The sequence below is a fragment of the Chiloscyllium punctatum genome, chromosome 24 (assembly GCF_047496795.1).
Source record: "Chiloscyllium punctatum isolate Juve2018m chromosome 24, sChiPun1.3, whole genome shotgun sequence".
Classification (NCBI taxonomy): domain Eukaryota; kingdom Metazoa; phylum Chordata; class Chondrichthyes; order Orectolobiformes; family Hemiscylliidae; genus Chiloscyllium; species Chiloscyllium punctatum.
The window spans coordinates 13,274,572-13,299,819 of NC_092762.1; the positions used below are offsets into that span (position 1 = coordinate 13,274,572).

At 43.0% G+C, this 25,248-nt stretch overlaps 2 long non-coding RNA genes across 9 annotated transcripts in view; one reads left to right on the forward strand and one right to left on the reverse strand.

Moving 5' to 3' along the window:
• Positions 1 to 8,668, reverse strand: part of LOC140494444 (uncharacterized) — a 106,877-nt gene extending 98,209 nt beyond the window's left edge. For 4 of the 5 annotated variants that reach the window (XR_011963970.1, XR_011963969.1, XR_011963967.1 and 1 more), the window contains exons 1-2: positions 8,502 to 8,668; positions 7,446 to 7,561 (exon numbers count right to left, since the gene is read on the reverse strand). This is a non-coding gene — a long non-coding RNA (uncharacterized lncRNA). Of the gene's footprint in view, positions 1 to 7,445; positions 7,562 to 7,665; positions 7,914 to 8,501 lie in introns of those variants that run through there. The other variant, XR_011963968.1, reaches the window with a different exon arrangement.
• Positions 8,669 to 15,608: 6,940 nt separating this feature from the next.
• The window catches only part of LOC140494445 (uncharacterized), a 34,557-nt gene continuing 24,917 nt past the window's right edge, over positions 15,609 to 25,248 (forward strand). Inside the window, exon 1 of one of the 4 annotated variants that reach the window (XR_011963973.1) lies at positions 15,609 to 17,533. This is a non-coding gene — a long non-coding RNA (uncharacterized lncRNA). Of the gene's footprint in view, positions 17,534 to 24,576; positions 24,651 to 25,248 lie in introns of those variants that run through there. The other 3 variants (XR_011963974.1, XR_011963971.1, XR_011963972.1) reach the window with 3 other exon arrangements.

Consider the following 25,248-nt stretch of genomic DNA (forward strand, 5'->3'; position numbering starts at 1 on the left):
GCGAGAGGGGACACACACACACAAAGTGAGGGATGGTGACACACACGCATACGCACACACAAATAAAAACACACAGCGAAGGAGGGACATGCACACACACAGTGAGGGAGGGATATGCTCACACACATCGTGAAGGAGGGACATGCTCACACACAGCAAGGGAGGTACAAACACACAAGTGAGGAGAGTTACACACACACAGCGAGGGAAGGGGACACACACACGCATACACACACAAACACAGAACAATGGAGGGACACGTGCACACACAGTGATGTGTCTCCTCGGACGTGTAATTATCCAGCTCTCACTCCAGTCTGCGCCCTCACAGGGTCACCGTCTCTGTGACTCCCAGGTACAACTAGGCCTCGATCCTCAGGGCTGATTTATATTCTCCCAGGTGTGAGTCAGCCTCAAGCTCCTGCTCCAAGTTGCTCCCTCACACGGTCACTCCCTCTGTGACTCGGTGCTGATTTCGAGCCTCCTGCTCTGCTTTTTATCCAAATCCAAGTCCCAGTCGGCCTTGACCCTCGCTGCTGATTTATATTCTCCCGCTCTGTGCTGCTCTCTCTCAGGTTCTCTCCCCTTGTGACTCCCAGGTAATGGTAGGCCTCAAGCCTCAGCTGAGATTTATAACATCCCATTCCCCACTGCTCTCTTACAGGATCGCCGTTGTGCATGGAAGACAGTGGGAAAGAGAAGGATTAGACAGAGCAGAGGGTGTTACAGTGATTGAGGGAGCTGTAGGGGATGAAACAGGTTATCTGGTAAGCTAGGCAGACCTGCAGTATCTAAAGAACTTTACTGGAAGATACAGCGAAAGTTGCAGACACTGAACAAGGCAAAGGAAATAGAGAGATGGTGGCTTGTTCATGACGGTGCTTTGTAGAGTCTAAAGGGCTTCAAAGTTTGGGAGAAGATCTGTAGCATGGGTGCTCGTTGTTGTGGTTCTGTTCACCGAGTTGGGAATTTGTGTTGCAGACGTTTCGTCCCCTGTCTAGGTGACATCCTCAGTGCTTGGGAGCCTCCTGTGAAGCGCTTCTGTGATCTTTCCTCCGGGATTTATAGTGATTTGTATCTGCCGCTTGCGGTTGTCATATCCAGCTGTCCGCTGCAGTGGCCAGTATATTGGGTCCAGGTCGATGTGCTTATAGATTGAATCTGTGGATGAGTGCCATGCCTCGAGGAATTCCCTGGATGTTCTCTGTTTGGCTTGTTCTATATTAGTGGTGTTGTCCCAGTCGAACTCACGTTGCTTGTCATCTGCATGTGTGGCTACTAAGGATAGCTGGTCGTGTCGTTTCGTGGTTAGTTGGTGTTCATGGATGCGGATCGTTAGCTGTCTTCCTGTTTGTCCTATGTAGTGTTTTGTGCAGTCCTTGCATGGGGTTTTGTATACTACATTGGTTTTGCTCATGCTGGTCAGGTCCATCGTTCTGGTGAGTTGTTGTCTGAGAGTGGCTGTTGGTTTGTGTGCTGTTATGAGTCCTAGTGGTCGCAGTAGTCTGGCTGTCAGTTCGGAAATGTTCCTGATGTATGGTAGTGTGGCTAGTCCTTTGGGTTGCGGCATGTCCTCATTCCGTGGTCTTTCCCTGAGGCATCTGTGGATGAAATTGCGTGGAGTTTCACCCCACCCCGCAGCTCACCAATAGGAAAAACAACACACTGAGAAACCATCAATAAAAAACGGACAGATAACCAGGTTTGACCGACAGGGAATGAAAACTGAAACCAACAACACCCCCAGATTCTATGGACTACCTAAAGTGCACAAACCAGACATCCCACTCAGACCCATAGTATCACTACCAGGGACACCATCACACAAACTGGCCAAAGAATTACAGCAGAAACTGAAACACCTGATCAGCGGATCCAGACACTCTGTACAGTCAACACAGGAATTCTTGGACATCATCAGAAATATACACGTAGACAAGGTAGAAACTATGGTCTCATTTGATGTAATGGCACTGTTCACCTCTATCGACAAAACCCTAGCCAGAGAAACAATAGCCAACCTGCTGGACATACAGAACAGACAACAGGACGTTGAACCTATCAACAAAGACGGCATACTCAAACTACTGGACCTGTGCCTCACAACACACTTCACATTCAACAACCAAATATATGAACAAATCAACGGCACACCCATGGACTCACCCATCTCTGGACTCATAGCAGAAGTGGTAATGCAAAGATTAGAACAAACAGTCTTACTGCAAATTCAACCCAAACTCTGGGTCAGATATGTGGAGGACACCTTTGTAATCATTAAAAACACAGAAATAGAGAACACACACCGGATCATCAACGCCACACTCACCGCAATCCGATTCACAAGAGAGAAAGAAAAGGGCAACCAACTCCCATTCCTAGACGTGACGGTACAGAGAACACCGAATGGAGAATTCACCACAAAGGTTTACAGGAAAGCCACACACACAGACCAAGTCCTGATCTATGAAAGCAACCACCTCAACACACACAAAAGAAGTTGCATCAAAATACTGTTCAAAAGGGCCACAACACACTGCAGTACACACAACTGCAAAAAGAGGAAGAATGTATCCACCAAAAACGGATTCCCCCCGCAATTTCATTAGGGATTGTCTGTATGGATTTGCTAGACGACTGTCCTCTGATATTGATGAGGGCAGTGCAGATGATGTGGTTTATATGGAGTTCATTAAGGTCTTTGACAAGGTCCCACACGGAAGGCTGGTCCAAAGGGAAGATCCCATGGGATCCAAGGTCAGTTGGTAAATTGGCTCCACAATTGGTGGAGGGTTGGTTTTGTGATTGAAAGCCTTTGCCCAGCGGGTGTACCACAGGGATCTGTGCAGGAACCATTGCTGTTCATTATGGACATTAATCACTCGGATGTGAAAGCAGAAGGTAACATTAGTAGGTTTGCAGATGATATGAAAGGCGACGGTGTTGTCCACAGTGAGGAGGATGGACTCAGGCTGCAGTCTGATATCGATCAGATGATAAACTGAACAGAGTAATGTCAGACAGAGTTTACTTCTGGTCACTGTGAGGTAATGCACTGTGGGAAGTCTAATAAATGAATGATATACATCATGAATGGTAGGTCCTCCTGGAGAACTGAGGAATACAGGGACCTTAGTGAACAAGTCCCTGGATGTCTGAAGGTGTCAGCACAGGTAGACAGGGTGGGGAATACACCTGAACTGGGAGCAGGAGGGGGACCCACATCCTGGTGGGGAACGTTGCTGGAGCTGCTCGAAGGGATTTAAACTCGTCTGGCAGGGCTGGGTGACCCCAAAGATTCGTAAGGCCAGAAAGAAAGTTGAGGTTGGTACAAATGTTCAAGAGAGCAATATAAGTAGACAAGGCAGGCAAGAACATAGCAGACAATTAGGGAAAACTGGTGGATTAAACTGCAGTTATTTCAATGCAAAAGGCCCAGACAGATAAGGCAGATGAACCCAGAGCATGGATGGGAAAATGGGATTGGGATCCCATAGATATTACAGAAACACAGCTGAGGGAGCAACAGGACCAGCAGCTCAATGTTCCGGAGACAGATACTACAGGAAGGATAGAACAGGAGGCAAAACAGGAGGAGAGCTGGTGGGTTTGATTGGGGGAAACATCCCAGCAGTACCTCGAGGGAGGATTCATGTAGGATCGCCCAGTTAAATGATATTAGTGGAACTGAGAAATAAAAATTGGTCATTAGTTTTCTACGGTCAGACTACAGCGATAGGCAATGGGAGATGGAGGAGCAAATATGTCAGGAGATTTCAGACATCTCTTAGAATAATAGGGTTGTAATGATAGGGGATCTTAACCGTTCCAAACCTGGACTGGGATTGTTACTAAGTTAAGCATTTGGTTAGAAGGAATTTGTTAAGTGTGTTCCGAAAACTCCCAGTCATTATGTAAGTGGCCCAACTGGAGAATGGGGCCAAACCTGACCTCCCCTTGGGAAACAAGGTCGGGAACGGGACTGAGGTGTTAGTGGGGGAGCACATTGGAAAGTTACCACAATTGTATTAGTTTGAAAATAGCGATGGAAAAGGACAGGCCTGGTCCACAAGTTAAAGTTATTCAATGGAGCAAGATAGTATTAGACATGATTTTTTAAAGTAGATCAGGGGAGAGTATTTGCAGATAAAGGGAAATCTGGCAAGTCGGAATATTTTAAACCTGAGATAAAAGGAGCGTTCAGCGCCAGCGTGTTCCTGTTAGTGTGCAGCTCAATGCTGACTGAATTTGGAAACACTGGCTGAGTTTCGAGGCTGTGGTCAAGAAAAAGGGGGTCACATGTCAGATATAACTGGCTGACTCAAGGGAATCCCTTCAGGATCATCGGGGCTGTAGAAATACACTTAGTGTGGAAATCAGGAATGTAATAAGGGGACACGAGATCGCTTTGGCAGAGAAAGTTAAGGAGAATCCAAAGAGATTCTACAAGTGAATTAAGAGCAAAAGAAGAGCTCGGGACAAACCCGGTCTCCTTAATGATCAATGAAGGCAACAATGTGTGAAACGACAAGATCCGAAACAAATATTTCACTTTGGAACTTACTGTGGATAAAGACTGGGGCACTCAGGGAACTAAACAGTGTTTGGCCTGACCACTATTGGATTACTGTGTGCAATTCTGGTCTCAATGCCATCGGAAGGATGTTGTGGAACATGAAAGGGTTCAGAAGAAATGACCAAAGATGTTGCCAGGGTTGGAGGGTTTGTGCTTCAGGGAAAAGCCTGAATAGGCTGGGGCTGTTTTCACTTGAACATGGGAAGCTGTGGAGTTAACCGATAAAAGGTGTTTAAAATCATGATGGTCATCGATAGGGTAAATAGACAAGGTCATTTCCCCAGGCGAGGGAAACTTTTCAAAGGAACCTCAAGAATAACTGGCTCCCGCAGAGTGGATGGAATAAGCTGCCAGAGCAAATAGTGGAGGCTGATAGAAATACATTTAAAAGGCATGTGGATGGGTGTACGAATAGCAAGGGTTCAGAGGGATATTGGGAAAATTGTGGCAAATGTGACTAGAAACGTCATGCAGGAGTTGGTCCGAAGGGCCTGTTTCTGTGCTGTACATTTCTATGACTCAATGTCTTGAAATGAGTCCACATTACAGAAAAGGAGGTGCTGAAGGTTTTAAAACACAAAGGTAGATAAATCCCCAGGACCTGATCAAATGGATCTCAGGACATTGTGGGAAGCTGGTGAAGAAATTGTAGGGCCCCTAACAGAGATATTTGTAACTTAGAGAGCTAGGTGTGATAGGCTGTTAGACTGGAGGGTGGCATTGTGGACAGTGAAGAAGGTTTTCTGGGATTACAAAGGGATCCTGATGAAAGGTGTGAATGGCTGAAAAACTGTCGATGGAGTTCAATCTGAATAAATGCGAGGTAATGCATTTTGTACAACAAACCCGGGTAGGGCTTATACAATTAATGGCAAGACCTTCAGTAGTGTTGTAGAACAGAGGGACCTCAGGGTTCAGCTACATAATTCTTTGAAGTTTGTGACATGGAGAGACAGGATAGTTTAAAAAAAGGTGCTGGCCTCACTTGCTTTCATTGCTCAGTCCTTTGGATATAGGAGTTGGAAAGTCGCATTGAGATTATACAGGCCATTGGTGAGTCCTCTTCTGGAATACTGTGTCCAGTTCTGGTCGCCCAGTTATAGGAAGGACATTATTAAGTTGGAAAGGGTTGGGAGGAGATTTACTGGGATGTGGCTGGGTACGAAAGGCTTCAGTATAAAGAAAGGCTGAATAGGTTGGTATTTTTCACTGAAACCTGAATGTTGACAGATGACCTCATAGAAGTTTATAAAATCATGTGGGGGATAGATAGAGTTAATGGGAGTTGTCTTTTCCCATGGACAGGGGAGTTTCAAGACAAGGCACAACATTTTTAAGTTTAGAGGAGAGACATTTAAAAAAAAAAAGACTTGAGAGGCACATTGTTACACAGAGGGTGGGTTGTGTGTGAAATGAACTTCCCAAGAACATGGGGACAATTAAAATGTTTAACAGACATTTAGATTAGTACAGGAATAGGAACGGTTTGAAGGGATATGATCCAGAAACAGGCAGGTGGGATGAGATCTGTTTTAGAGTATGGTTAGCGTTAACTGAACAGTGCGGTCTGACTCTCCAACTATGATTATAATGTTGTGTCATTAATTAAGAAAGGCTGCAAGAGAAAGCCAGGGAACTTCAGACTGATGAGCCAGACATCAGGGTAGGTCAGTTGTTGGAGGTCATTCTGAGAGGTAGGCCTTACATGCATTTGGAAAGATAAGGCCTGATTACGGACAGCCAGCATGGCTTTGTGCATGGGAAAACATGTCCCACAAACTTGACTGGAGTTTGCTCAAGATGTGACCAAAATGATAGACGAAGGGGCCAAGGAATGAAAGATGGAGTTTAATTCAGTTGTTGGATTTAGTTCAGACAAACCAAGGAGGACTAACACGGGTAATGGTTGGGCCCTGAACAGTGTTGTAGAAAAGAGAGAGACCAAGGGGTGCAGTTACATTGTTCCTTTGACTGGCATCACAGGGCGACAGGGTGTTGAAAGCGGCAATTGGCACACTTGTGAGAGCATTGGTGAGAGCATTGAGTACATGAGTTGGAGATATTGGTAACTCTGTCGTCAATATTTTTCCTGGGCAGAGGAGGCCACGGGGTGACCTTATACAAGTTTATGAAACCATGTATGGTCTAAGTAAGGTGAATTGCCAAGGGTAGGTGAGTCCAAAGATAGAGGCATAAACGTGACGTGAGACAGCAAGGATTTAAAGAGGGAACTGAGGGGCAACATTATCCACAGAGGATGGTGCATAGACGGAATGGACTGCCAGAGGAAATGGTAAAAACAAGTACAATTACAACATGGAAAAGACACTCGAGCAGGTACATGGAGAGGAGAAGGTTTGAAGGGCTATGGGCCAAACACAGGCAATTCCGACTCATTCCATTTAGGAAACCTCGGCCGAAGAGTCATACCACACAGAAACAGAACCTCTGTCTCCAGTTATTGGAGGAGGAGACTATCGAGACACGGCATGTTGTAGAGACTGAAGCAAGTTACAGCGATACAGATGGTCATCTGGACTGGAGGTTTCAAATATGTGAAATAATTGGTGAGAGGGGAGGAGATGACAGAGATAGGAACTGTTATAGGAGTTAGAATGATTGAAGACACTGGTCCTCAATACAAGCCATAGATACAATGTTGGAGAGGGAAAAAGGAACAGAAAGATCCCAGGCAGCATTACCACCCTCTCGGGGGAGGCCTGCTTTCCCCTCAGTTGTTCTGATGCTCCCTAAGAAAGCACAAGCCTGGACTGATAACTGGGAACTCCCGATGCTGTCTCATTGCAACAAAACCTGCAGCAGGCGTGGTGATTATTACTTTCTGCTCTGTGCACTGGAATGATCTTACCTGGCAGCAGGATTTATTGAAGACTCCCGACCTCCCTGACTTTGTCTTTCTGGCTGACCAACCATCGTCCCAACCAGCAGTTGGCAAGTCTATTGAGTCTGGAACTTCATGAGTACCTGTAGAGGACACAGAAATAGGCAGAATGGGCAATTAGACGAATGCTTTGAGGGTTACACATATAGAATGGCACTGAGCCCACAGAGATCTGGAAAATCCTGACCTGTGTTGCCTCATCTCTCTGGAGTGGAGAATTCTGTTGGCTCATGATCTGGAGTAGCTTCAAAAGTGAGAGACGCTGACAGAGGCAGCAATTAGACCCACACAGTGAGGGATACCACATGGAAAGTTACCGAGTCACATCATCAGAATGCCGGGTCAAACAATTGTGCTGGAAGAAAGAGTTTTGATTCATGTTGCACTGGGATATACAAACTGTGAGCAGGCGAAGTGATGGCCTAGAGGCATTATTGTGTGACAATTTATCCAGAAACTCAGCAAGTGTTCTCTGGACACAGGTTCTAATCCCACCATTGCAAATGATTGAATGTGAAGTAAATGCTTCAAAAACAATGTAATTAAAACCCTGTAAGTGAGTATTAAACAATTGCTGATGTTAAGAAAAATCCATCGGGTGCATTCCTGTCTTTAGTGAAGTAATCTAAGGTGGGACTGGGATATCACAGGTATTCCAGAAACACAGCTGAGGGAGGGACAGGACAGGCAGCTCAATGTTCCAGGGGACAGATGCTGCAGGAAGGACAGAAGGGGAGCTGAGAGAGGAGGAGAGCTGCTGGTTCTGATGGGGTGAAACATCCCAGCAGGACTGAGAGAGGATATTCCTGCAGGACCGCCCAGTGAAGCTGTGTTCGTGGAATTAATCAATAACAATGGGGCTTCCCTTTCCTCGGATTGTTCTACAGACCCCGAGAGCCCCGCCCTCCTGCCCCTTGACCTTCTCAAGATGGCGGCCGTCAGGCCCGCGCTCCCTCTTCCCTCAAACAAATGGCGGCCGTGACCCTGGGCCGCTTCCCTGATCAGAGACCGCCACCTCCTTACCTGGGCCTGGAGGGCCTTTTTAGAGTTATTTTTAGCCTGTATCCAGGATTGTGAAATCTCTTCGCTCATTTTTCCCAGCGAGGCTCCCACACACTGTCTCTGAGCGCGACTCTCTGAATCCGATCGCAGCCGCTGCCGGAGAAAGCAGCTCCGTGTCACTCTCTCGGTGTCCTGATCAATGTGACACTGCGCATGCTCCACATAGAAACCAAACCGCGCGTGCGTCTGAGGTGATAAGTGAGTTTATAGAGAATATTCATAATTACACAGGATCACGGGTGAAATATTAATCATTAACAGTTGCTCTGTCGAGTTACAGTCATTGAGATCATTAGTGTGAGACGTAATTTTGGTTTGCAACTTTAAGATGTGCCTAGACCACAGACTGATCTATAATAAAAGATAAAACTTTTGCTTCTTTTCTAAAAACATTAGACTTTTGCTTTCTTAAAACATTTTGTATACTCAAAAGTAGAATAGTTTAAAATAGTGCATGCAGTTTGTGAGCAGAGTAAAACAAGCAGGCCCTTGATTGATGAAACCATAAACACAGGCAGGGAAGGATGAGTCCTTGACTGATAAAGACTGCAGGACAGGGAAACGACTCGAGAGACATCTGCTACAGATTGATACAGAGACATCTGCTACAGATTGATAAGACCGTTAGCACAGACAGAGAAGAATAAGTCTTTGACTGATAAGACTACAGGCAGAGAAAAATAACACCTCTAGGGTCTGGAGGCATTTGTTGCAGACTTTGTGATAAGGATGCAAGTTGGAGAACAATGATGTTTTTAAGAATGTGAACCTCATGGCTCGTTAAGAGCCAGGAAGGGGAGGGTCTGAAGACATTTGTTGCAGACTTTGTGATAAGGATGCAAGTTGGAGAATAATGATGTTTTTAAGAATGTGAACCTCATGGCTCGTTAGAACCAAGGAGGGGAGGGACTTGTGCGGTATATAATGAGAAACTTTGTAAGCCTCAGCATGCCTTTGACTCAGAAGGCTGCCCATCTCTGCAGACTTGCTAATAAAGCTTTGTTTTCCTGAATTTGTCTAGAGCGATTATTAAGAAGCAATTTTCGTTTCTAACAATTAGTATGCAAATAGATTGTTCGGTCCAACTTAACCATACTAGCCAGGTATGTAAATTACCAATCGTTCTGGGAGTTTGAAAATAAATTTCTTACTCGCATTGTGTAAACCGACCTGTGAATTATTCAGGCCGACCTGTGAATTATTCTCAGCTCGTCGCCCTAAACTTTTGCAAAATCACCCATGTGTTTATCCAAGGTTTGTTTAAATCTCCCTAATGTACGTTATCAGATTTACATCTCAACTATTTTGTAAAAATCTCACATTGATTCATGAGAAAGGTTGAATGCTCCACTATGTAGTGAGAATGATCAATCCTGCAAAATAGTTTGCTTTCTGACCAATCCTGAAGCGTTCACTCCCGAGAATGCTTTGGCCCCGCTCCTACCTCACTCTGGTTAGCCAACCGGCTGCTGCTCGGTCCTCCTGTTCCGCCCCTTCCTCCCAATTGCGGAGTTGATTCAGACGCGACTCAGTAGGCTAAGGGACAGGGGAGGTTAGAGTCGATGCCTTGTGATGTGGTGAAAATATCCTGAATCTTGGATCGAGAGGGCTGAGTTCATTTCACAGCTTGTGCAGGTGTGTATAATAACAACTTGATTAAGAAAAAACAAGGGAAGGCAGGAACAGTGTAAAAACAATAGAACATGCAAACAATGTGGTGGGGCTCTCAATGCTCTGGTGATTTCAGTCTTTACCATGTGTTTCAGGGCCCCAGTGCATCTCAGTACAGACTGTGCCACTCCTCCTTCTGTACAACCAGATACCACGATTGTGGGGCAAAGTGATATGGTGGGGTACAGATTCTGGATTAGAGGTGCTGGAAGAGCACCGCAGTTCAGGCAGCATCCGAGGAGCAGTAAAATCGACGTTTCGGGCAAAAGCCCTTCATCAGGTATAAAGGCAGAGAGCCTGAAGCATGGAGAGATAAGCTAGAGGAATATTGAACACAATATTCCAAGTGTGACTGCACCAGTGTTTTGTAGAGTTGCAGTATGGTATTTCAACTTCGGAACTCGATCCCTCCACGAATGGAACCTAACACACCGTTTGCCTTCTTAACAGCACTATCAACCTGGGTGGCAACTTTCAGGGATCTATGTACATGGACTCAAAGATCCCTCTGCACACCACACTACCAAGAATCTTTCCATTGACCCAGTATTCAGCCTTCCTGTTATTCTTCTCAAAGTGCATCACCTCACATTTAGTTGCATTGAACTCTATTTGCCACCTCTCAGCCCAATTCTGCAGTTTATCCATGTCCCCTTGCAACCTGTAACATTCTTCCACACTGTCCACTACTACACTGACTTTAGTGGCATCTGCAAATTTCCTAATCCATTCACCTATACCTGCAGTGGTTCCAAAATAGACCCTGGTGACACGTGACTAGTAACTGGAATCCAGGCTGAATATTTTACATCAACCACCACTCGCTGCCTTCTTTCAGAAAGCAAGTTTCTAATCGAAACTGCTAAATCACCCTCAATTCTATGGCTCTGCATTTTTTCCAGCAGCCTACCATGTGGAACCTTGTGAGACATGACCTGCCCTTGACAAAGCCAAGTTGACTATCTGATATCAAATTGATGTTTGCCAGATGATTATAAATCTTATCTCTTATAATCCTTTCCTAAACATTTCCTACAAAAGAAGTAAGGCTCACTGGTCTATAATTACCTGGATCATCTCTACTGCCCTTCTTGAACAAGGGCACAACATTTGCAATCTTCCAGTGCTCTGGTACCAAATCTGCAGACAATGGCAACTCAAATATCCAAGCCAAGGCTATGCTACCTTCTCCCTAGCTTCCCAGAGAATCCTCGGATAAATCCCATCCAGCCCAGGGGACTTGTCTATTTTCACTCCTTCCAGCATTGATAATACCTGTTCATAACTAACCTTGATAATTTCTAGTCTAATATCTCATACCTCATTCTCCTCCTCCACAATATTCTCCTTTTCCTGAGTGAAAACCAATGAGAAATGTTAATTTAGCATCTCTCCGATCTCCACAGGGTCAACACTCATCTTCCCATTCTGTCTGTGATTGGCCCTATTCCTACCCTAATCATCTTTTTATTCCTCACATACCTATACAAAGCTTTAGGGTTCTCTTTTATTCTATTTGTTAAAGACTGCTCGTGTCCTCTCTTTGCTCTTTTTAACTCTCTCTTTAAATCCTTCTTAGCTGATCTGTAATTCTCCATCTCCTCATCTGAACCATCTTGCCTCATCAACACCTAAGCCTTCTTCTTCTTCGTAACAAGAGATGCAGTTTCCACAGTAAACCAAGGTTCCTTTACCTTATCACTTCCGCCTGCCTGACAGGGACATACCTATCAAGGACACGCAATACCTTAAACCAGCTCCACATTTCCATTGTCTGCATACCCTGCATTTTGCTTCCCCATTCTGTGCATCAAATTTTTGCATAATACCATTATAATTGCCCTTGCCCCATCAATAACTCTTGACCTGTGGCATGTACTTATTCCTTTCCCTTGCTAAACTAAACTTAACTGAATTATGGTCACATTCCAAAGTGCTCACCTACAACTAAATCAAACACCTAGTCTGGTTCATTACCAAGGACCACATTCAATGTGGCCGCCCCTCTTGTCGGCCCTTCAACATACTGTGTCAGGAAACCCTCCTGTACACATTGGATAAAACTGATCCATCCAACATATTAGTTATAGCATTTCCAGTCAATTTTGGGGAAGTTAAAGTCCCCCATAATGACCACCCTGTTACTTTCACTCCTATCCAGAATAATTTTGCTAATCCTCTCTTCCACCTCCCTGGAACTCTGTGGAGGCCTATAAAAAAACTCCAAGGAGTGTGACCTCTCCTCTTCTGTTTCTAACCTCAGCGCACACTACCTCAGGCGACTAGTCCTCATCAAAAGTTCTCTCAGCCACCGTTATACTCTCCTCGACTAATGTGACATGCATGGACCCATTGCAGAGCTTCAAACTCCATGAGGCAGCCATACTCTGTGACAGAGAGACTCAGTCTGGAACCTCCTCTGTCCTTAAGACCTTATGCACTGCCTGTGCTCCTCCATTTCCCCTTTGCATGTTCCCTTTCCAAACCACCCCACCTGCATCACTCCACGAATGGTGCTGTCAAGGGCAGAAGTCTGTGGAATACCCTCCCTAACCTTCTCTATCCTCCTTTAAGATGTATTTTAAAATCATTCTCTTTAATCAACGTTTTGATCATCCAGGAAGCACCTTAGGAGATTTGCCATTGTAAAAGATTCCATACAATGCAAGTAGTTGTTGTTATTGCTGTACAGTAGGAGAAACAGGAATGATGCATTCAAAATTCCAACAAGAAAGTCACTGACAGGTGTAGTGTGCAGGCCACCAAATAATAACATCACATTGGGATGGGCAATAAACAAAGAAATAACTTTTGCCTGTAAAAATGGTATGGCTATTATCATGGGTGATTTTAATCTACATGTAGGTTGATCAAACCAGCTCAGTCAAGGTAGCCTTGAGTTTATTAAGTGTATCCATGATCGTTTTCTTGAACAGTATGAAATGGAACTGACAAGGGAGCAATCTATCCAGCATCTGGCCCTGTGCAATGAGACAGGAATAATTAATGACCTCAGAGTTAGGAATCCTCTTGAAAGAAGTGATCACTGTATGGTTGAATTTAGAATACATATGGAGAGTGTGAAGATAAAATCTAATACCTGGGTCCTGTGCTTCAACACAGGAAACGACACTAGAATGAGGGAGAACCTGGATAAAGTAGACTGGAAACAAAGATTTTATGGTGGGACAGTTGATGAGCAGTGGAAGATTTTCAGAGGTACTTTACAAAGTGCTCAGCAATGATATATTTCAGTGAAAAGGAAGGACTGTAAGAAAAGGCATACTCTGTGATGGGTATCTACGGAAAGCAATCAAATTGAAAGAGAAGGCATGCAAAGTGGCCAAAAACAGCCTGAAACTAGAACTGGGAAAACTATAAAGGTCAACAGAAAACCACAGAAGAGTTATAAAGAAAAGTAAGATAGAACATGAGAAAAAAATCTAGCACAGACTATAAAGACAGAAAACAAAATTTCATATTGAATGAGAAAAGAATGGCTAAAGTAAATGTTGGTCCTTTGGAAATGAGAAGGAACATTTAATTATGGGATATCACAGTGGAGGAAACTGATATCTTGCCAATAATTAGCAAAGAGACAAAGATAGGTGAGGATTTGGAAACCATCATTATTACAGAACAGCTAGTGTTGGACTGTTGGAGTTAATTGACCTAATGACAGAAAAGTCTTCTGAGCCTGATGGAATGCATCCCAGGGTACTAAAGGAGATGCCAGGAGAAATAGAAAATGCACTGGCAGTAATTTTCCAAAATTCACTGGACTCTGTGGCAGTCCCAGCAGATTGGAAAGCAGCAAAAGTGATGCCACGTTTTTAAAAAGGAGGTGGACAAAAGGTGGGGAATTATACACAAGTTTGCTTATTCTCTGTAGTGGGAAAGATGCTTGGGTCTATTGTCAAGGAAGAAATAGCAGGGAATCTTAATAGAAGTTGTCCCATTGGACAACAGAGCATGGGTTCATGTAGGGCAGGTCATGCTTCACAAATCTTTTGGAATTCTATGAAGACATTTCGAGCAAGGTGGACAACAAGGACCCAGTGGATGTGGTGTACCCGGATTTCCAAAAGGCCTTCAACAAGGTGCTGTGCAAGAGGCTGTTGCATAATATAAAGGTGCATGGCATTAGGAGTAGAGTATTCGCATGGATAGAAGATTGGTTGACTAACAGGAAGCAAAGTGTGGGGATAAATGAGTACTATTCCGGCTGGCAATCAGTGACTGACAGTGTGCCTCAGGGATCAGTGTTGGGACTGTGATTATTTAGAATTGATACCGATGATTTGGAGTTGGGGACCACATGTAGGGTGTCAAAGTTTGCATCTGACACTAAGATGAGTCACAGAACAAAGTGTGTGGAGGACTGGGAAACTTTGCAGAGGAACAGAGATACAGAGAGTGAGTGGGCAATGGGCTGGCATTTGGAATAGAATGTTCATAAATGTAAAGTCCTACTGTTTGGTTGGAGTAACATTAAAAAAGAGATTATTACTTGAATTTTAAAAAGTTGCATCATTTGCTATGCAGGGGCACCTGAGTAACCTTCTGCATGAAGGTTGGTCACCAGGTACAACAATCAACTCAGAAAGCAAATGGAATGTTGGCCTTCATTGCTGAAGGGATTGTGTTTAAAAGCAGAGGTTATGTTCCAGCTGTCTTGGGTGCTGGTGAGGCCACACCTGGAGTACTGCATGCAGTTCTTGTCTCCTTACTTGCTCAATGATGTACTGGCACTAGAGGGGGTGCAGAGGAGGTTAACTAGGTTGATTCCGGAGTTGAGGGGGTTGGCTTAACAGAGACTGAGTAGATTGGGATTATATTGATTGGAATTCAGAAGAATGGGAAACATATAAAATAATGAATGGAATGGATAAAACAGAAGTAGAGAGAATGTTTCCACTGGCAGGTGAAGCTAGGACAAGAGGGCATCACCATAAGACTAGAGGCAGCAAATTTAGGACTGAATTGAGAAGAACTTCTTGACCTCTGTGGAATTCATTGCCAAGGAAATTGTTGATGCTAGTTCAGTAAACGTTTTTAAAGCTAAGGTAGCTTTTTAAAAAAAAAAGAATTAATTAATTAATTAATTAATTAAGGGATATGGTGAGAACGTTGGTAAATGGTTCTGCGTCCACAAAATGATCAGCCATGATCTTAATGAATGGCAGAGCAAGCTCAAAGGGCAGGACGGCCTTCTCCTGTTCCTAGTTCTTTTGTTGTTACATTTTGCATTCCTCCCACACTCTTGACTATCAGGTGCTGGTGTTAGATTAGGATGGACAAAATTAAAATTCACAGAACACCAGCTTATAGTCCAACAGGTTTATTTGGAAGGACTAGCTTTGCAGCTTCTTCAGCAAGTGGTAGTGTGATTTTTAACTTCGTGTCTCACTCTTGTAACTGATAAACAGCAACAAAAGCCATGAAGCAGTGCGCATGCTCCAGGCAACAATGGGCCCCTGGTAGTTGACGTCAGTGGAAGACCAATGGAAAGGCAGGGGCAGAGCTGGAAGACCTGGCGGGGCATTTGGTCCTCCGACCAATCAGAGTAAATGAAGGACGGGACTAGACTATACCACGTGATCATCCTTGCAGTGGGCGCGGATGTGCGGGATGTGTGGATGGAGAGCTGTTGGTAAGGAAAGAAATAAACAGCAGGAGGTTGGACGGAAATGGTGTTGGTATGGGCTGAGAGGTTTTACAAACATTGGGTGCATATCGGAAAATACAAATTTGAAACTTACAGTCCTGTTTTTGCAGTAAACTGGAAAATAACCTCATTGTGTGATCGCTGCCATCTTTATTCGGGGCAAAGATTCACTGGACACGTGCGCGGCTGCCAGCTTTGTTGGGGGCAAAGTTCAGAGGTATGTATGTGCAGCCCTCCCTGGTAGAGAGTCATAGGGCAGGATTTACCAGAGCACATTCAAACCCATAGAAATTGATGTTGTTTTTTCTTGGATTTGTTTCTTCATCCATTTAAATGATTTGGATGTGAATAGAGCCGGTACTGTTCGTAAGTTTGCAGATGACACCAAAATTGGAGGTATTGTGGACAGTGATAAAAGTTGTCTCAGAATACAATGGGATATTGATCAGATGGGCCAATGGGCTGCGGAGTGGCAGATAGGGTTTAATTTAGATAAATGTGAGGTGCTGCATTTTAGAAAAGCAAATCAGAGCAGGACTCACACTGAATTGTAAGGTCTTGGAGAGTCTTGCTGAACAAAGATACCTTGGAATGCAGGTTCATAGTTCCTTGAAAGTAGAGTCACAGGTAGATAAGATAGTGAAGAAATTGTTTGGGATTCTTCCCTTCGTTGGTCAGAGCATTGAGTAAAGGAGCTGTACAGGACATTGGTTAGGCCACTTTTGGAATATTGTGTGGAATTCTGGTCTCCCTCTTATCAGAAAGAGGCTCTGAAACATGGAAGGTTTGAGAATTGATTTTTTAAGGATGTTGCCAGGGTTGGAGGATTTGAGTTGCAGGGAGAGGCATAATAGGCTGGGGCCATTTTCCCTGGAGTGTCATAGGCTGAGGTGTGATGTTGAAGAGGTTTAAAAAATCGTGAGGTGCATGGATAGCGTAAATAGACAAGGTGTTTACCCTGGGGTGGTGGAGCCCAGAACTAGAGGATATAGCTTTAGGGTGACAGAGGAAAATTCAAAAGGAGCCGAAACGGCAACCAAAATTGTAACATTTAAAAGGCATTTGAATAGGAAGAGTTCAGAGGGATGTTGGTGAAGTGCTGGCAAATGGGAATAGTTTAGGTTAGAATATCTGGTTTGCATAGATGGGTTGGACTGAAGAGTCTGTTTTTGTGCTAGACATCTCTGACTGTGGGATCATAAAAGTGAACATTGCTCTGATTCACCTCTGGGCTCCTTGATGTCCACTTGTTCGTTATCTAGCTTCCTCAGTCTCACGTGAGAGTATTTTTGCTCTGTTTAATATTTTACTACTACGTTCACAGACCTTTTTGTAAATGGATTGTCCACTGCTGCCCGACTCCTGACCGTATGCTGCTCCATTATCAGGTTATTTTTTCCACAATATCTTTGACAGTCAAGAATTCTTGTTTTCCAATAGTGAGTGGATTTTTCTTCCATTTCTGACAGTCAAATTCTGCACCATTTTCAATCCATATAATTCATATTGCACTCCCTGGAACATCATGTGTATTTCACCTTCCACAGATACCAGTGATCATTGCCAAAGCCCTGTTGCCTGTGGAGAGGGTGATGTTTGACTTCCTTGTACAACTGCAGTTTGAATGGTGAAGGCACTCCCACAACGTGGTTGGGTAAGAGACATTACAGATTATTCACTCAGCGATAGTGAAAAGTAGAAGATATCTGTACAACTCAACATGTTTTTAATTTCACAAAAATATTGAGAACTTTTGACATAAGGCCACAGCTGGAGAATATTATGTCCAGTGACCAAAACCATTGCCAAATCAGCATTTTTTCAGGAATGCCTTAAAGGAAGAAAGCAGATCTTAGAGGGTGGGAGTTCCAGACCACATTGCCTTGGAATCTATAGAAAGAGTCACACAGCTGAACTCAAAAATAAACACATTATTGGGAGTCTAAACTAAGTTATTGAGATATGAAAGGGTGTGTGGTGCAGGAAGATAGGAATGATTACAGCCAGGAATTAAGTCAAGGGTGTGAAAGTATCTTGTTGTTGCTTATAAATGGGAGCCTTTTGATGGATCAGCAAGTTCTGGTACAAGTGAGTACTTGGGCGGTAGAGTTTTCCCTATTCTGGAGATTATTGGGAGGGTGATTGTGGGATGCTGGCCAGGAGTGGGTTTAGATAATCAAATCTAGAGTTAACAAAATAAGTGAATGAGAGTTTCAGTAAATGAGCTGAGACTGTGGTGAGGTCAGGTGATATCACTGAAGTCGAAATTGTGGTCTTGGAGTGGGACTCGGCTATCACCCTCGCCTCACCTCTGGAATTCCGCTGTTTGTCAGTTTGTGAATCAAGTCTGTAACAAGATCAGGAATTGAGTGGCCCTGGCAGAACCCAAACTGGGTGTCACAGAAGGTTATTGCTGAGCAGCTGCATGACAGCACTGTTGATGACACCTTCCATCACTTCACTGCTGAGTGAATGTCGACTGATGGAGGGAAATTGGCTGGGTTGGCTCTGTCCTGCTTTTTTTGTGTTGAACATTCTTGAGAAATTTTCCACAATGTCAGTAGGTGCCAGTGCTGGACTTGTCTTGGTGGGTAGCAATTTCTGGAGCACAGCCATCAGTATTATTGCCACAATTTTGGTAGGGATGACAGTCTTTACACTACTTCTCCATTTCTTGATCTGATTTGAAATAAGTTTTCAACCAAGTTGATTCACGTCTCTGATGTCAGGGACCAATGTAGAAGGCTCATCCACTTGGCACTGCTGGCTGAAGATTGCTGCAAATGCTGTTGTCTTGTCTGTTGCATGGATGTGTGAGACCCCTCCATCTGTAAGGGTGGGGATATCTGTGATGCTGCCTCCTGTGAGTTGTTTAATTATCCATCACCATTCCTGACTAGGTGTGGCAGAACTGCAGAGCTCAGAGCTGATCCATTGGTTGTTGGATCACATAGTTCTATTTGGTGTTGCTTGCACTGTTTGGCATGCAGGTTGGGTAGCTTCACCAGGTTGGCACCACATTTTTAGGTATGCCTGGTATTGCTCCTGGCATGCCCTGCGGAACTCTCCATTGAACTAGGGTTGATCCCCTGGCTTGATGTTAATGGTTGAGTGGGGAATATACCAGGCCATGAGATTTCAGATTGGGCTGGAGTACAGTTCTGCTGCTGTTTTGGCCCACAGTGAGACAGAATGGTCAAGAGGGCTGATTGTGTTGTATTTTCCAGCGCATTGGTAGATGTAATGTGATCCATCCAGTTTCATTCCTTTGTTGAGACTGTGCAGTGATTAATACAATGAGTGATTTGATGGGCCACTGTCAGGAATGCAACTTTTAAAAATAGGTTTTGTGATTTCAACATGAAAGAAGTGAAACTATCATGGTATTCGAACAGATGAAAGACTCAACAGACAATCAAGGTATTTTTCAATGGATAATTTCAGTTACATCACACTAAATTTTTGCTATAAATTCTGTGCCTTAGAATTGTGCCCTCCACAATCACCAGATGAAGGAGCGGTGCTCCGAAAGCTAGTGTGCTTCCAATTAAACCTGTTGGACTATAACCTGGTGTTGTGTGATTATTAACTGAGAATATTACAGCACTATTAATAGGGCTGCATATAAACAGGCTCAGTCCAGTTAATCAATACATTCGGAAGGATTTCCTCCAAGTTTGATGACGCAATATTCGTCAAAACCGTCAACTTCAACCTGCAATGTTGCTCTTAACAAAAACTTCAGGCTGACACAAAGCTCCCCACCCCACTGCAATGTGGTAACTGGGCCCGGCCCAGGAATTGGAACTGGGACATTTGTGGACTGATCTCAAAGGAGGCGAGCAAACACAATTCTGACAGATGAGTCCTCAAAGATGAATAGCAAGTTTGAGACAAGGCCGGTGGTATGCCGCCATGCACTTAGCATAATTGCATTTCTTATTTACAGTCGTGTTTTGCAAAGTGTAAAGAACTATGTGTTTGTTTTCCATGGTTGGAGAGTTTTATCCGAGTTGATCACAGTTGCTGCCTCTCGCTACCCAAGTCAAATCATAGGATCTATAACAAAACAATAAACTGCAGGTGCTGGAGATCTGAATCCCAGAAACAAAGTGCCGGAGAAACTCAGCAGTTCTGAGGGCATCGGTGAAGAGAAAAATAATGTTACATTTCAATTTCAGTGACTCTTCGTCTGAACGGACAAATGGTCATGAGACTTGGAGCTTCCAATGTTTTATTCCCCTCAGAGATGCTGCTGGACCTGCAGTTCTCCAACACTGTGCTTTCTATAGTGAACTTTATTTACAAAACCGATCAGAAAAATACTAATCTCCAAAAGTGAAAGGTTCATTGCAAACATGAGCATAGTTTCCACACTTGAGTTACACAAGCACGTCTCGGTTTAAAAACAAGATTTAACTCTCAATAATATTCCATCTCGAAATTAGCCAATTTCATCAGTATTAAAGCTCATCCACCCAATGAGGCACTTCAGCACAATATCCTGCAGTGTTTCACACAGCCACCTTCACCAAAGAATGATTATATATCGCAAAATTGAAGGCCAAGAGCATGTCTCTTTAAAGGAGCTCAAGACAAACTCAATTTTTGGAAGGGTTTTTACTAAACCTTATTGAACATTTAAATCTCAGAGCATAATCTTTGCTTTTTTAAACAAAGTGTGGGAAACATCCCACATCTTGCTCAAGGTTCAGTTCGGTCTGATACATAGAGCCAAAGGTCAAGCAAACATCACACTTTCCATTCACTTCTACAAAGGGCTGACATCACATTTCTTCAGAATTTAATGAATTTTATAAATTGTTTGTAAAATCATTTGTCACGTTAAAGAACTGGACAATAAATGTCATTGTATGCAATAAGAGTGAAGCTTGTGATAGCAGATTTAGCTTTGGAGGGTAGTGTATGTGCTTTCTAAATTCTGGGAGCACTTTGGGAGAATGCTCCCAGATGGTGATAGTGAGCATATCTCGAATGCACTGTTTAGATTTTGGAATCCTTGGGAGAGAATCTGTGGTTTCACTAATACTTGACTTGCGTTGTTGGTGTACAGTAAGCAATTCATAAAGTTACTTATGTATTGTTGTTGACTACCTGAATGGTATTCAAATCTGCCAGGTTGCCTTCAATAGTGTGAATGCATCTACTGTAAATGTTTGGAGTATTCCAGAATTGCCCAGTGCTTGGCAAATTCAGGGGGGACAAAATAATCACATTGAGTAATTTGAAATTAAGAATCCAAAAGAATGTAACCACTGAAGTATTCAATTCAAATAGTTAAATGGAGTGCTCACATTTAAAATACCTGTTATCCATAGGAATGGATGGACTGACAGAATTGGGATCAAATTCCTGGCTGGGGAGTGTGAAATGTGCTTTGATAAAGTCACCTGCATTTACCAACAATAATTTGGCAAGCTCGGAAATTTAAAAAACAATTCGAGCTTCATTGCTGCTCCAGTCGGGTCACAAGCTCTGTGAAAAAATAACAATGTTCAGGTTTATTGCATACACTCTGAAACACGTGTTCCTTCTACAGTTCCTGCAAGTTTCCCCAATGAGCATAGTCCATCCAAATGATGTTGCTTCCTTTGGCCAACTCATTTCTTTCCGAGCCTCTATAACCTGAAGACTGACCAGAAGCAATTTCTCCACATATGTGGGAACATTACCGACGAGGATTTTTTTCTTTCAGAATTGACTTTCATATATTCAAAGTCCAGAAAAATAAAAACCTTGTTACCTTTTATAGAGGAATGATTCAGTGGGAGTAAAACGCTAACCTTTTCTTGCTTAATAATCAAGCTACCTAAATTTTAAAAATGAACACTTCTTAATAGTTCGCAAGATCCTAATGAAATATTTTGTGCGAAACAAATCACATGATACATAGTTATTCAGCTAACAAAACAAGTTTGTTTAGTGAAGAACCCAGAGGAAAAGGTCATGAAATAATGTGAGTTTGATATACCTCAATCATCATTTCAAGTGCATTCTCTGCATAAATTCTCCTTTTCCTCCTTGAAGTTTTCAACTTCTTGAATAATTGAGAGAATGAAGTTGCAGTTGTACAACACAAAATCAGACCCTTCAGTCCAACTTGCCCATGCTGACCAGATATCCAAAATTAATCTAGTCCCATTTGCCAGCATTTGTTCCATATCCATCTTAAACCCTTTCTACTGATTCAGTTTATTTTACTTTATCAGCACTTGAAATACTGACATTTTTTTTTCCTCCCAACATTGGTTAAAGAAATTATAAGTATATTCATCCAAGTTAATTTTGTAACCTTTCACAAAGAAAAAAGTGAAAACAACATATAGCTCAGTGCAAAACAAAATACTGCAGCTGTGCGATATCTGGGAACACTGTAAAGGTGAGGCACTGATACTGCACAAGTTTGTCAGCACAGTTTCAATTACTGACAATAATTTAGTCATGACTTAGCCTTCCCATAGTTAAGGTAAATGTGAGATATCTGAATTTCATGAATTGGTTCCTATTGCACTTTGATCAACAAAAATTATTCTTGGTTTAAACTTCTCAAAAGAGAAAGTGACGACCAAAGAAGCTGGACATCAGAGTCGAAAAGTGTCATGCTGGAAAAGCACAGAAAGTCAGGCAGCATGCGAGAAGCAGGAGAGTTGATGTTTCAGGCATAAGCCCTTCATCAGGAATCACAGGCTTCAGAAAAATAACTGGCATAGACGTATGCCAATACATATGTAGAAGGGTCAGATTAGAGCCTAATTTCAGATTTGGTACCATTCAGTGCAACATTTCAGTATGATATTTACATATGTACCTAAAAGAGAAGTTGTCTAAAATTACAAGCTCTAGGATGATTATAGGATTAAACCTGGAAATAAAGCTGGTGACCCAGAATGGCAAAGTGAAGTTCCATCAGTATCGCCTTGGGCAGTGTCAAGTAAAAATTTGATAGCAGAGTTGCCACTTTGGTGTAACCTGCAGTCTGGCCAAATTGCAGCAAAAATCTGTTCAATTTTATCTGCAAACTATTGAATGCAAAATCCTCCTTGCACAATAATGAGGCAGCATTTTGGGAAGTCATTTTTAAAATATATTATTTTCAAAGTTACTCACAATTAAGAGTGATCACTTGGTGCTATCTGCATAACACAGTACAAAAAGGAATTAATAGAAAAAACATTATAACCCAAATTCAGAGTCACTAATTCATTGATATTGCATGGGTCCAGCATTTATAAGAAATCAATTTTTAAATATAAATACAGATACACTTACTAAGTATATTGGAGTACAGTCAAGTTTCTTACTGAACAGTGACAGGATTGGACAGAGTCCACATGGATTTAAGAGAGGGGAATTAGCAAATCTACTGAAAGAATCTACAGAGTCTAATATTAAAGTAAGAAATTGCAGGATATTTAGAAAAGCTTATCATTAAACATGGTAGACTGGGATTTGTGAAAGAGAAACTATATTCGACAAATTTGTGACAGTTCATTGAGGAGATAACAAGCAGGGCTGATAAAGGGCAATCCAATGATGTTCTGTATTTGGATTTTAAAAATGCAAATGATAATGTGCTACATAAAAGTTAATTGCACAATTTAGGAGCTCATGGTATCGGCGAAATGTATTAGCATGGACTGAGGATTGGTTAACCACACTGGCTGTTGCTGAGTCCTCACTTGGAGTACTGTATACAGTGTTAGCTCCCATATTTAATAAAGGATAAACTAACATCGGAGACCATTCAAAAAAGATTCACTTAGCTGCTTTGAGGACAAAAGAGTTGACCTATCAAGAATAGATACGCAGGGGTGATCTAATGGAAACAAGATTCTGAGGAGCTTGACAGGGTAGATGTTGACTAGATCTTCTAGCACCAGTGAAGTCTCAAACCAGGGGACATTACATAAGGGAACATTCATTTTAGAAAATGTAAAGAATTTGTTTCTCTCAGTGAATGGCTAGAATTTTCTCACCCAAACAATTGTGAAAGTTAAATGTGGGAGGGGAATAGTTGGGTTACTCTTTGGAGGGTTGTTCTGGCTTGTTGGATTGAAGGGCCTGTTTCCACATAGTAGGGAATCTGTGATTCTGTCTCAAATTATTTTAAAAGAGGGCAGATAGATTTTTGAAATATTGAGCAGTTGAGGGCTATGCGGATCAAGCATAAAAGAGGTGTTGAGGTCTGGATTGGCCAAGCCATGATCTGATAGAATGGGGGAAGAAGCTGAAGGCAATCAATGCTCTACTCCTGCTCCGATTCCTTGAGGCTCCGTTTCGTGTTTTTTTGTTGTCTCCAAAGAAGAGTGTGATACAATGTGCTAAAGATCTCAGATGTTGTGAAAATGGGGTGTTTATGTACTGGTTCAGATGGCAGTGATTCATCAATCACAGCTATACAGTCATGAGTGGGAAGGCACTTCCCTCCATGAATAAAGAAAATCTACTGCAGAGCTCACACAAAGGGAACCTTCCCCTCAGTAAACTCTCCCATCACATTACCCAACATATCAGCAAAAGCAGGCCGCACTGCGCATGCTCCATCTAACACAGTGACCCGCGGGTGATTGATGTCAGCACCGGACCAATGAAAGGACGGTGGCGGAGCCAGAGAACCGAGCGGGATGTTGGTCTTCCAGCCAATCAAAGTGAATGAAGGGCGGAGCTAAACTAAACCATGTGATCACCCTCGCGCGCGGCGCAGAGTCGCTGTAATGAATGGTTGGGAAGTTATGGAGAGAAAGGATACGGTAAGGAAAGAAATAAACAGGGAAACGGGAGAAAAACTGTGTTGCTATGAGCGGAGAGGTTTTACAAACAAATTATGGACGTCGGAAAGCATAAATTTGAACGTCCCAGTCGCGTGTTTGCAGTAAATGGAGAATTGCCTCAGCGCGGCTGCAGACCTGAGTGAGCGCCGCCATCTTTATTCGGGACAACGATTCACTGGACACGTGCGGAGCCGCCATCTTTGTAGGGGGCAAGGTGCAGCAAGGCGCATGTGCAGCCTTTCTCTAGTATAGAGTCACTGGGATCAGAGCAGCCAATACTGCTCTGATTCACCTCTGGGCTCCCTCATGACCACTTTGTCAATATCTAGTTTCCTCAGTCTCGAACCATAGGTGTATTTTTGGTCTGTTTACTACTGTATTATTACTTTTATAGACCCTTTGTAAATGAGTTTTTCACTGCGGCCCAGCCCCTGACCATGTACTGCTCTATTATCAGATTACTTTTATCTTGAATATATTTGACAGTCAAGAATTCTTTTTTCCAACAAGCAAGTGTATTTTCCTTTCATTTCTGACGATCAAATTCTGCACCATTTTCATTCCCTGTAATCCATTT